This window comes from Bombina bombina, chromosome 4 (genome assembly GCF_027579735.1).
Source record: "Bombina bombina isolate aBomBom1 chromosome 4, aBomBom1.pri, whole genome shotgun sequence".
Lineage (NCBI taxonomy): Eukaryota > Metazoa > Chordata > Amphibia > Anura > Bombinatoridae > Bombina > Bombina bombina.
The window spans coordinates 619,398,984-619,411,094 of record NC_069502.1 but is presented as its reverse complement, the minus strand read 5'-3'; positions in this window follow the sequence as shown (position 1 = coordinate 619,411,094).

Below are 12,111 nucleotides of genomic sequence, written 5' to 3'. Positions count from 1 at the left end.
AAAACCCCACAAAAACCCTAATCTGTTGCGCAATGCCCATGACGTATTCTCCTTGAAAAGTGTATATGAAAATGCAAATATTTCATATTGTGTGAATGTTTTCGTAATGGAATATGTTCTATTTAGTTCTAAATAAATATTTCTCTATATATATGAAGATTTTTTGACAGATATATCTATTCATAGCGAGATATGTATATGAATATATATATATATGTCTAGATATCTCAAGATCTATATACGAATATCTCTATAAACATTCCTCTGAGGTATTGTTTTTTTTTTTGTTTTTTGTTTTTCAAAGAGCTTTATTAAAAATAAATAGTAATACATTACAGGGCACGCAAAAGATGATAATGAGACAAAATAATAATAAAACAAAGTTAAGTTTGATGGAGTCCATACCACCAACGTGGTTCTTCTTTTCCAAAACCAGCAAAAAAAAAACAAAAACATTTTTTTTGAAAGTGGTGACAAAATAACGTCCTGTAATATGTCAGGCTAAGTATTCAAAGCAAGCTCTGTTTTTTTAAGAAATGTCACAAAGCATAACCAATTTTGAAGATGGAACATATAAAACATATGTGATTGGGATTCACAATTTTACAGTCTATGCTTCTCAATACGGAACATATCTAAGTTTCTTTAAGAACATAACTGACAATAACCGTTAACTTAATCTAACAACTGTCAGGAAATAGACTTGGTTCATTCAAAGGGAGAGGTGTGGGCCTTCTAAGATTAGTGTTTGGTATTAAAAGAAGGATGGAAGGACTTATGTGAGGGATGAAAGAGGGAGAGGGTAGGGGATCAGATTGGGGGAGAAAGGGATCTGTTTGTGTGTCCGAATTGGCTGTGGGGGCATCTTTCCAGGATTAGTGAGATTCACAAGTTAGAAAAGGGACAGTATTTTTATCTCTCAAATAACATTGTTTAGAGACATAAACATAGCCTTCCATTGATCTGAAATATGTAATAAGATTTATCAGACCTTGCCAGTACGGGGGATTTAGGTTTCTTCCAGTTTCTAGCTATTGTAAGTTTAGCTGCCATTAGTATTGTGATCAATAGACAGCGTTTGGGTACAGGCTGTTTGTGGAGGTTGAGGTGGAGGAGTGCAGTTTCAGGGGGCAGAACCTCAGTCAGGTGGAGGAGTTGGCATACAGAAAGCAATTTGGAACAAAAGGGTTTGATGACAGGGCATGACCACTAGATATGTTGTGGGTCTCAGATCTGCGAGCAGCCACGCTAGCATAGTGGGGAAGAGGTGGGGAACATCTGATTTAGTTTGAGTGGGACATAGTGCCACCTAGAGAGGAGTTTATATAAAAAGAGGGTCATGCAGTGGATTGTTTGTTTTGTGTGGGCTATCACTACACTCCAGGATTTCTCCGGAAAATTCCTCTGAGATATTGTTTAATGTGCATAAGATTGTAATGTAAAATATTTTCATTATCTCCATAGCTAAACATATGTCTATACATATAAATCCATGTTTCTCTATGTACGTGTATGTCAATGTAAAATCCCTGTGTTTCCTATCTTTTAGCCCTTATAACTTTTGTGTGCATTATTTTTATATAATATATTTTTCAGACAGTGTTAATATGAGTTTAACTTTACTTTGTATTTTATTTTTGAAGTGTTTTGTGAAACTTTTATGTTGCAGAAAACTGTTAACTACAGCTCTTTGAGCGTGAAAAGGATTGTTGCATAAAAGGAGCGCAATCGAGATTTCTAAAGACTTGTTATACCTGCACAATGGAGATTGATTGCGAAAAGACCATATCATGAGCGGAAAACCCATAACGTGTGACTTGTAATCTTGCCCTTTGAGTTTCTATAAAGTAATGGGAGCAGCCATGTTTGAACTTAAGTTTTCCTTTTTAGGTCTCTCCTACTGAGGGCAATTAGGAATAGATATAAAACAGACAAGGAAAAAGAGTATGAGTATTTATGTATTTACAGACATAAATACAGATATAAACACATAAATTATTATACTTCCGCAGTGCTGTCCATGGTAAAATTCCTTTAGATAAAACAAAGTTATAAAGCTTGTAAGAGACAAGACAACATTTTAAAAACACATACAGGAGGAATTAAGGACTCTATTCCTGTGGTAATTTACAATCTAGAAGGGTAGGAGGTTGAGGACTGTAAGATTGAGAAAGATGTTAATGCAGAGTTAGATAAGGGAAATGTTAGGTAAGTGAATTTAATTTACTATTGAGTTGGGTGGTAGGCTTCCCTGAACAGAAAAGACTTGAGGGAGTATTTAAAAGAAGATAGATTAGGGAAAAGCCTGCGAGGACAAGGGAGGGTATTCAAGAGGGTAGGTGCTGCACAACAGAAGTCCTGTAGTCTAGCATGGGAAGAGGTCATAGTCGAAGATGTTAGGAGCAGGTCATTATTGGATCTTCGTGGGCGGGCTGGAGTATACTTGTTGATTAGAGAGGATAGGTAGTGGGGAGCGGCGTTGGTGAGAGCTTTGTATGAAAAGGTGAGTATTTTGAATTTAATTCAGCTGTGAATGGGGAGCCAATGAAGGGACTCGCAGAGAGGTGCAGCAGATACAGAGCGACGGGAAAGGTGGATTAGCCTGGCAGAGGCATTTAGGATGGATTGAAGGGGGGAGAGGCAGGAAAGAGGAAGGCCAGTAAGTAGGTTATTGCAGTAGTCAAGTCGGGAAATAACCAAGGGAATGGATTATTTGCTTTGTGGTGTTGGCACTCAGAAAAGGGCAAATCTTGGAAATATTGCATAGGTGGTTGCGGCAGGTTGAAGAAAGCGATTGAATGTGGGGGACAAAGGATAGATTTGAGTCAAGTGTAACTCCGAGGCAGCGGACTTGGGGCAATGGGGAGAAGGTGATGCTGTCAACAGAGACAGAAAAATCAGAAGTTGGTGTAGAGCTTGAGGGGGGATTAGAAGGAGCTCAGTCTTGGACATGTTAATCTTTAGGTGGTGAGAAGTCATCCAGGAAGAAATACCAGTTAAGCAGTCGCTGACATCAGAAAGGACAGAGGGAGATAGAGCGGGGGTGGAGAGGTAGATCTGTGTGTCATCAGCATAGAGGTGGTATTTGAAGCCATAACTGTTGATAAGTTTACCCAGTGAAGAAGTCTAAATGTAGAAAAGTAGAGGACCCAGAACAGATCCTTGAGGTACTCCAACAGACAGAGGCATTGGAGAGGAGGAGTCACCAGCAAATAACAAAGCAAAAGACCTGTGAAAAAGATAAGAGTGAATCCAAGAAAGAGCAGTGTCACAGAGGCCAAAAGAGCTAAGGGTCTGTAGGAGGAGGGGGTGGTTAACTGTGATGAAGGCAGCTGAGAGGTCAAGTAAGATGAGTATGGAGTACATATATGTACATATATATTTATATAAATATACAGTAAGACAGTAAGTGCATTGGAGCCCTTTGCAGGTAGATGAAAACATGTACAAAAAATTATTTAAGCAATATTCATTTTTAATAAATTGTTATACTGTGTATTTTCTGTAAATATTTGACATTACAATGTTCTGCACATTGCAGAATATGTTCTATGTATTTATAAATAGATATTTCTAGGTCTGGTAATAGACAAGGAGGTGGTGTAGGTATTTTACTTTCATCTCGTTGTACCTTTCAACAAATACAACCCATCTCTTCCCTCACATTTTCCGCATTCAAAACCCACATGATTCGCTTATTCTTTCCCCTCTCTATACATGTTGCAGTCATATATTGACCCCCTGGCTCCTCAACTCAATTTCTAGATCACTTGGCTGCCTGGCTCCTCAACTCAATTTCTAGATCACTTGGCTGCCTGGCTACCTTATTTCCTTTCCTCAGACACCCCTGCCCTCATTCTTGGTGACTTCAACATCCCTCTTGACAGTCCAACTGCCTCCTCTGCAAAACAACTTCTGCAACTCACTTCTTTCAGTTTGTCATAATGGACTGATTCTCCCACTCACAAACACAGTCACTCCCTTGACCTGATCTTTAGCTATCAATGCTCAATAATGGACTGAATCTCAAACTTCACAAACTCTGCTTTTCCTCTTTCTGACTACCATCTCCTCACTTGCAACATATCATCCCACCCTACAATTCTCCCTCCTCCTACTCCTCACACCAAACATCACAGAAGCATTATGTCATTAGATCAGCAACAGCTTGCTAATTCCCTCAAACCTCTCCTCTCATCCTTCTCCATCTTTTCCTGCCCTGACCAATCTATATGCCACTATAATTCCACCCTTACATCCGTCCTTGACAATCTGGCCCCTCTTACCATAGCTCAAAAATTACACACTCATCCTCAGCCCTTGCATACTCCTCTGACACGGTACCTACACAGATGTTCCCGTACTGCTGAGCGGCACTGGAGAAAATCTCGGAGTCCAGCTGATTTTCTTCATTACAAATTCATCTTGAACGCTTCCTACTCTGTCCTTAATCTCTATAAGCAACATTACTTCTCTACTTTTATCTCTAATCTTTCTTCAAACCCTAAACGTCTGTTCTCCACTTTCAATACTCTTCTCCGCCCACCCCACCTCCTAATACAACGTTTCTGTCAGCTTAAGACTTTGCCAGCCACTTCAATAGCACAATTGACTCCATCAGAAACTAAGTCAGCTCTCAACATAATTCCATTCTCGCACCCCCTCAAACGCTCGCAACCAACCACAACCCACATAGCCATAAATTTAGCTCTTTCTCCACTGTTACTGAGGAAGAAGTTTTGGCACTTATACTGCACTCTCACCTCACTACCTGTCCCCTTGACCCTATCCCCTCACAGCTACTCTTCTCCCTCTCTTTTACCCTTACCCCTATACTCACACACATTTTCAACCTCTCCCTCTCACCGGTATATTTCTCTCTTCTCTGAAACATGCACTGGTCACACCTATCCTCAAAAAACATTCCCTTGATCCAACCTCCCCATCCAACTACCGCCCTATTTCCCTCCTCCCTCTTGCCTCAAAGATTCTCGAAAAACTAGTATTGCACGCCTATCCCATTTCCTTACATTAAACTCCCTCCTTGACCCACTGCAATCTGGATTTCGTCCCCATCACTCCACAGAGCCATCAATCATAAAGGTTACCAATGACCTACTTACAGCAAAATCAAAAGGCCACTTCTCTCTGCCTATCCTCCTTGATCTGTCCGCAGCCTTTGACACTGTTGACCACCCTCTTTTGCTCCAAACCCTCCAATCCTTTGGCATCTGTGACACAGCCCTCTCGTGGTTCTCTTCCTACCTGTCAAACCGTACCTTTAGTGTAGCCTTCTCTGGGGCCTCCACTGCCCTGTCACCACTTTCTGTCGGGATACCCCAAGGCTCTGTCCTCGGTCCCCTACTCTTCTCAATCTACACTTCATCATTAGGTTCCCTAATAAAAGTCCCACGGTTTCCAATGTCATTTGTATGCCAAATCTACTTCTCTGCACCAGACCTATATCCTTCCTTGCTAACCCATGTCACTAACTGTCTTTCTAACATCTCTTACTGAATATCCTCTCACTACCTCAAGCTAAATCTCTCCAAAACTGAGCTCCTTATTTTCCTCCCTTCTTCCAAAATCTCCACCCCCAATCTCTCTATAACTGTTGACAACTCCATCATTACCCCACATGCCCAATGTCTCTGGGTCACATTTGACTCAGATATTTCTTTCACTCCTCATATTCAGTCCTTGGCTAAAGCCTGTCGCTTCCACCTTAAAAACATCTCTAAAATTAGATATTTCCTTACACAAGACAAACTAACGCCTAGATTTAGAGTTCTGCGTTAGCCGTCAAAACCAGCGTTAGGGGGTCCTAACGCTGGTTTTGGCCGCCCGCTGGTATTTAGAGTCAGTCAGGAAAGGGTCTAACGCTCACTTTCCAGCCGCGACTTTTCCATACCGCAGATCCCTTTACATCAATTGCGTATCCTATCTTTTCAATGGGATCTTTCTAACGCCGGTATTTAGAGTCTTGGCTGAAGTGAGCATTAGAAATCTAACGACAAGACTCCAGCTGCAGAAAAAAGCCAGGAGTTAAGAGCTTTCTGGGCTAACGCTGATTCATAGAGCTCTTAACTACTATGCTCTAAAGTGCACTAACACCCATAAACTACCTATGCACCCCTAAACCGAGGCACCCCCACATCGCCGCCACTCTATTAAATTTTTTTAACCCCTAATCTGCCGACCGCACACCGCCGCAACCTACATTATCCCTATGTACCCCTAATCTGCTGCCACTAACATCGCTGACCCCTACATAATATTTATTACCCCCTAAACTGCCCCCCCCAACGTCGCCGCTACCTACCTACAATTATTAACCCCTAATCTGTCGACTGGACCTCGCCGCTACTCTAATAAATGTATTAACCCCTAAAGCTAAGTCTAACCCTAACACTAACACCCCCCTAAGTTAAATATAATTTATATCTAACAAAATAAAATAAATCTTATTAAATAAATTATTCCTATTTAAAGCTAAATACTTACCTGTAAAATAAACCCTAATATAGCTACAATATAAATAATAATTATATTGTAGCTATTTTAAGATTAAGATTTATTTTACAGGCAATTTTGTATTTATTTTAACCAGGTACAAGCTATTAAATAGTTAATAACTATTTAATAGTTACCTAGTTAAAATAATTACAAAATTACCTGTAAAATAAATCCTAACCTAAGTTACAATTAAACCTAACACTACACTATCAATAAATTAATTAAATAAACTATCTACAATTATCTACAATTAAATCAACTAAACTAAATTACAAAAAACCCCCACTAAATTACAAAAACAAACAAACACTAAATTACAAAAAATAAAAAAAGATTACAAGAATTTTAAACTAATTACACCTACTCTAAGCCCCCTAAAAAAAAAACAAAGCCCCCAAAAATAAAAAAATGCCCTACCCTATTCTAAAATAAATATTTTACAGCTCTTTTACCTTACCAGCCCTTAAAAGGGCCTTTTGCGGGGCATGCCCCAAAGAATTCTGCTCTTTTGCCTGTAAAAAAAACATACAATACCCCCCCCAACATTACAACCCACCACCCACATACCCCTAATCTAACCCAAACGCCCCTTAAAAAACCTAACACTAAGCCCCTGAAGATCTTCCTACCTTATCTTCACCACGCCGGGTATCATCGATCCGTCCAGAAGAGGGTCCGAAGTTTTCATCCTATCCGGCAAGAACAGGTCCAGAAGAGGGTCCGAAGTCTTCATCCTATCCGGCAAGAAGAGGGCATCTGGACCGGTAGACATCTTCATCCAGGCGGCATCTTCTATCTTCTTCAATCCGGCATGGAGCGGGACCATCTTGAAGCAGCCGACGTGGATCCATCCTCTTCTAATGACGTCCTAAGTCCGAATGAAGGTTCCTTTAAATGACGTTATCCAAGATGGCGTCCCTCGAATTCCGATTGGCTGATAGGATTCTATCAGCCAATCGGAATTAAGGTAGGAAAAATCTGATTGGCTGATTGAATCATCCAATCAGATTCAAGTTCAATCCGATTGGCTGATCCAATCAGCCAATCAGATTGAGCTTGCATTCTAGTGGCTGATCGGAACAGCCAATAGAATGCAAGCTCAATCTGATTGGCTGATTTGATCAGCCAATCGGATTGAACTTGAATCTTCAGGGGCTTAGTGTTAGGTTTTTTAAGGGGGGTTTGGGTTAGATTAGGGGTATGTGGGTGGTGGGTTGTAATGTTGGGGGGGTATTATATGTTTTTTTTACAGGCAAAAGAGCAGAATTCTTTGGGGCATGCCCCGCAAAAGGCCCTTTTAAGGGCTGGTAAGGTAAAAGAGCTGTAAAATATTTATTTTAGAATAGGGTAGGGCATTTTTTTATTTTGGCGGGCTTTGTTATTTTTTTAGGGGGTTTAGAGTAGGAAGTGTTTGGGGAAGTGTATGGGGAAACACTTAGGAAGTGTTTCCCCATAGGAAACAATGGGGCTGCGTTAGGAGCTGAACGCTGCTTTTTTGCAGGTGTTAGGTTTTTTTTCAGCTCAAACTGCCCCATTGTTTCCTATGGGGGAATCGTGCACGAGCACGTTTTTGAAGCTGACCGAGTCCGTAAGCAATGCTTTTTGGAGCCTAACGTAGCCCTTCTGAGAACTCTAAATACCAGCGTTGTTTAAAAGGTGCGGGGGGAAAAAACACACGTAGCTAATGCACCCCTTTGGCCACAAAACTCTAAATCTAGGCATAAGATTTTAATCCACTCTCTCATCCTTTCCCGTCTTGATTACTGCAATTCTGTCCTCTCTGGTCTCCCCAGCTGCTGTCTAGCTCCTTTACAATCCATAATGAATGCCTCTGCCAGGCTCATCTTCCTTACACGTCGCCCTTCATCTGTTGCCCCTCTCTGCCAATCCCTTCACTGGCTTCCTTTTGCCTCTAGGATTAAACACAAAATTCTCACTGACATACAAAGCTCTCAACTGCACTGCTCCCCCCTATATCTCAGACCTTGTCTCCAGATACTCTACCTCCTGTCCCCTTCGCTCTGCTCATGACCACCTACTCTCCTCCTCTCTTGTTACCTCATCACACTCCCGTTTACAGGACTTCTCCAGACTAGCTCTGTTAGGTGTTAAAACTATGTTACAGTGTACTGTCCCTTTAAGGACTAACCATTTATCATGTAAATTACATATGTATACCCTAGCCATGATTAGGAAACTTGTATTATTTACTACAAAAATTCTACTACTTTACTTTATCATGACCTGCATATTTAAATGAGAGCCATCACAGCATAAATAACACCCATTTATATTAAAACTTCAACTGAATTAATTTACTTGCAACAGAAACAGACCCAAATACTTTTAGATACATTTAATGATATACAACCTATAACCTTATTTTATCTTTTCCACTAACTCCTTGCACACTTCTTGCAAATACAACATACTTGAATCAATCTTTTTTTTTTTTTCATTTACCAGAACATGACCGAAAGTCCCTCAATCATCCGCACCTTCACAAATCCCTTAATTAGTTCACCTGCAAAAACAATATATTGATATGCCGCAACAGGTGGACAGTTTTTCATTTGCATACAACAAATACCACTTAAAAGTAAAAACTGCTATTAAATAACACACATAATTAAGAACATGTTGATGACTTTAAAATAAAATTTTAACAATAACACTACAAAATACCTCATTTCAACGTCTGCTTTCTTAGCTAAGAAACTAGCCTAAATAATTACCATACAGAAATAAAAATGCACCAAGGTCATTTTTACAGCGATACACACATACGAGCTCATATCATCTCGCAGACCAGAAATTTACTCCCAACATTTATTCTTATGCAATTCCAACATAGATCAAACTCTTAGTGACACAGAAAACACATTAACAGTCTCTTTCCTTCTCAGGAAAACATATATTTCATAACATACCAAAGACATGTAAAAATACAATAAGATTAACTTTCCACCAAATTTAAAATGTATTTGAAAGTGTCCGAATCTGCAAGGAATGGCCATTTCCCCAGCAAACTGAGACAAGTTTCACACAGGATAATACATCCTCTTTTTTGTTTTTTTTTGTTTACAGTAAATATTTTACACGTCATACCAGACACAGTGAGAACCGACAGACCAACGCTCATTACACAAAAAATACACAAAATCTCCTTTTCATTACTGCAAACACGCATACAACAAAAGAAAGAGTTTTACAAACTTAGCTTCTGCAACAGTTTTTTTTCCCCTCTTCACTGAATCTACACAGCTGTGCTAATTGACAGTTTTATAATCCCCCTCCCTTTCTGGAGTGGATATCCCTCTGCATTGAAATGCTTCTGTTAACCCCTTTGTAGGCATTAAAAATGCAGTAACCTTCTCCTTTTCTGTATGCGTTATTATCAATATTTTGCTATGAGCAGACCCCATTTTTTTAACACAATAAGAGCAGCAATGCTAAAATGCACAGTCACTTAATATTTGCTAAGCACAGCACAGCACAACACAATCATATAGCAATAAAAGCAAGCAAGCAAAAAGCATCAAATATCAATTCAAATCCAGTAATAGGTAACAAAAAATCTACTATAGGAATGTATATAGGAATAATTTCAACAAAGGTGAGACTCAAAGTCACCACAACAAAGCGATACCAACTCGCCCGGGGACTAAGAACCTCCCGTCAAATGCATACCAACTTTTTATCTCTTTGCACGCTTCACCAGACAGGACTGCAATACCTGTCCAAAACTAGCACAGGACTATAAACCTGTCTAGAGGGATTTATCACAAGTGCTGGCAGGTCAAAAACCTCTGCACAAACCCTGCACTCTCTTTACTGCAGGAAGTCCTTAACCCTTTATCATATATAACCAACACCTATTACCAAAAATAAATTTAGGTTCAGATTCACAGAGGGAAAGTAGAGTAAAAAAACACTGATCTACTTACCCAGTGCGAATCCCACAAGCTGACACCAGAAACTGTTAGGTGTTGTTTTCAGGGGGGGGAGTGTCAGTCAGGACTGGGCCTCGGGCACACCGTACCAACTGGAAATGAATATATTATTTGATAAGGATATCCTGAGAACAGCACTTCAGACCACGCAGCAGTAAGTCTAAAACCATTCTCCTTTATTGAAAGACACACAACATGTCTTATAGGTGACAATTGCAGCATACAGGGTTAACATGATGACACGTTATGACCGCGTCATTTTACACAGTGTTTGTCAGGAAAAATACTAGCTAGAAACAATATTTCTATAGTCATAATAAGGAGGGCATCTAGTAGCAAAGCAAGGTTATTTGAGCATCTTATAGAGATAGTACTTTCCAGGCGTTGTGCCAGGAGCATCTGCAAGGCCACCTAGCTCTAACAAACTAATAACAAATATGTATTTCTACAGAATGATTGCTATAACACATATTATTCAGACAAGATGGATGCCATAGACAAAATGGCAGTTAAGAACAAGATGGAGCTAATCATGCTAACAATAATTCCTAACAGGCTCCCATCTTGTGGAACTCTCTGCCTCGCTCCACAAGACTCTCCCCTAGTTTTGAAAGCTTCAAGCGCTCCCTAAAGACTCTACTGTTCAGAGATACATACAACCTACACTAACCTTTCTTTATACCAGTTTCTCTCCTCCATTGCTATTCCCTTAGCAGCTGTTTACAGATCACCTTCTTAAGAGCTGCGAAAAAAGCCTACTTTTAACTCATAAAACAAACTCAACCCAACGCAAAAAGCTTACTTCTAGCACAGTTAGTGATCGAGCGGAAGTGTTAAATAATGCTGCTCCACTTGTAATCTGACCCGTAATTGTTAAATGGACATGAAACCCAAAAATTTTCTTGCATGATTCAGATAGAGAATACAATTTTAAACAACATACCAATTTACTTCTATTATCTCATTTGCTTCATTCTTTAGATATCTTTGTTGAAGAAATAGCAATTCACATGGATGAGCCAATCACAAGAGGAATCTATGTGCAGCCACCAATCTGCAGCTACTAAGCCTATCTAGATTTGCTTTTTAACAAAGGATATCAATAAAATGAAGCACATTAGATAATAGAAGTAATTTGAAAGTTGTTTAAAATTACATGCTCCTAAATCCTGAATGAAAAGAATTGAGTTTCATGTCCCTTTAAAGTAATTATCTTACAGGGTTTCGACACAGCCTTGTTTGCACAGTATATTGTATTGCATGTGTTTTATTTGTCTCTCAGCAGAAGAGAGAGAGAAGGGGAAACTTAAACATGGGGGCGCCCATTTATTTATAGAAACTACAGTACTTTATAAAACGAAACCTTTACACTGATATTGTCAATATTTAAACAACTAATGTTATTGTAAAAACACATCATATTATTCTAAGACTTATCTTTGCTTTTAATATATTATTACGTATAGCATGTATTTACTATTTAATAAACCTTTAATTACTACCACAACACTTCAGAAACGCGCGTATCAACTGATCTTTGTCAAATATTCATATTTTGTCATTGTAAAGTAATCTTGTTGGAAGGAAGGAAACATTTCTCAGAAATCTAGCAGAGGGACTGACTGTGAGAATTCTAGGACGT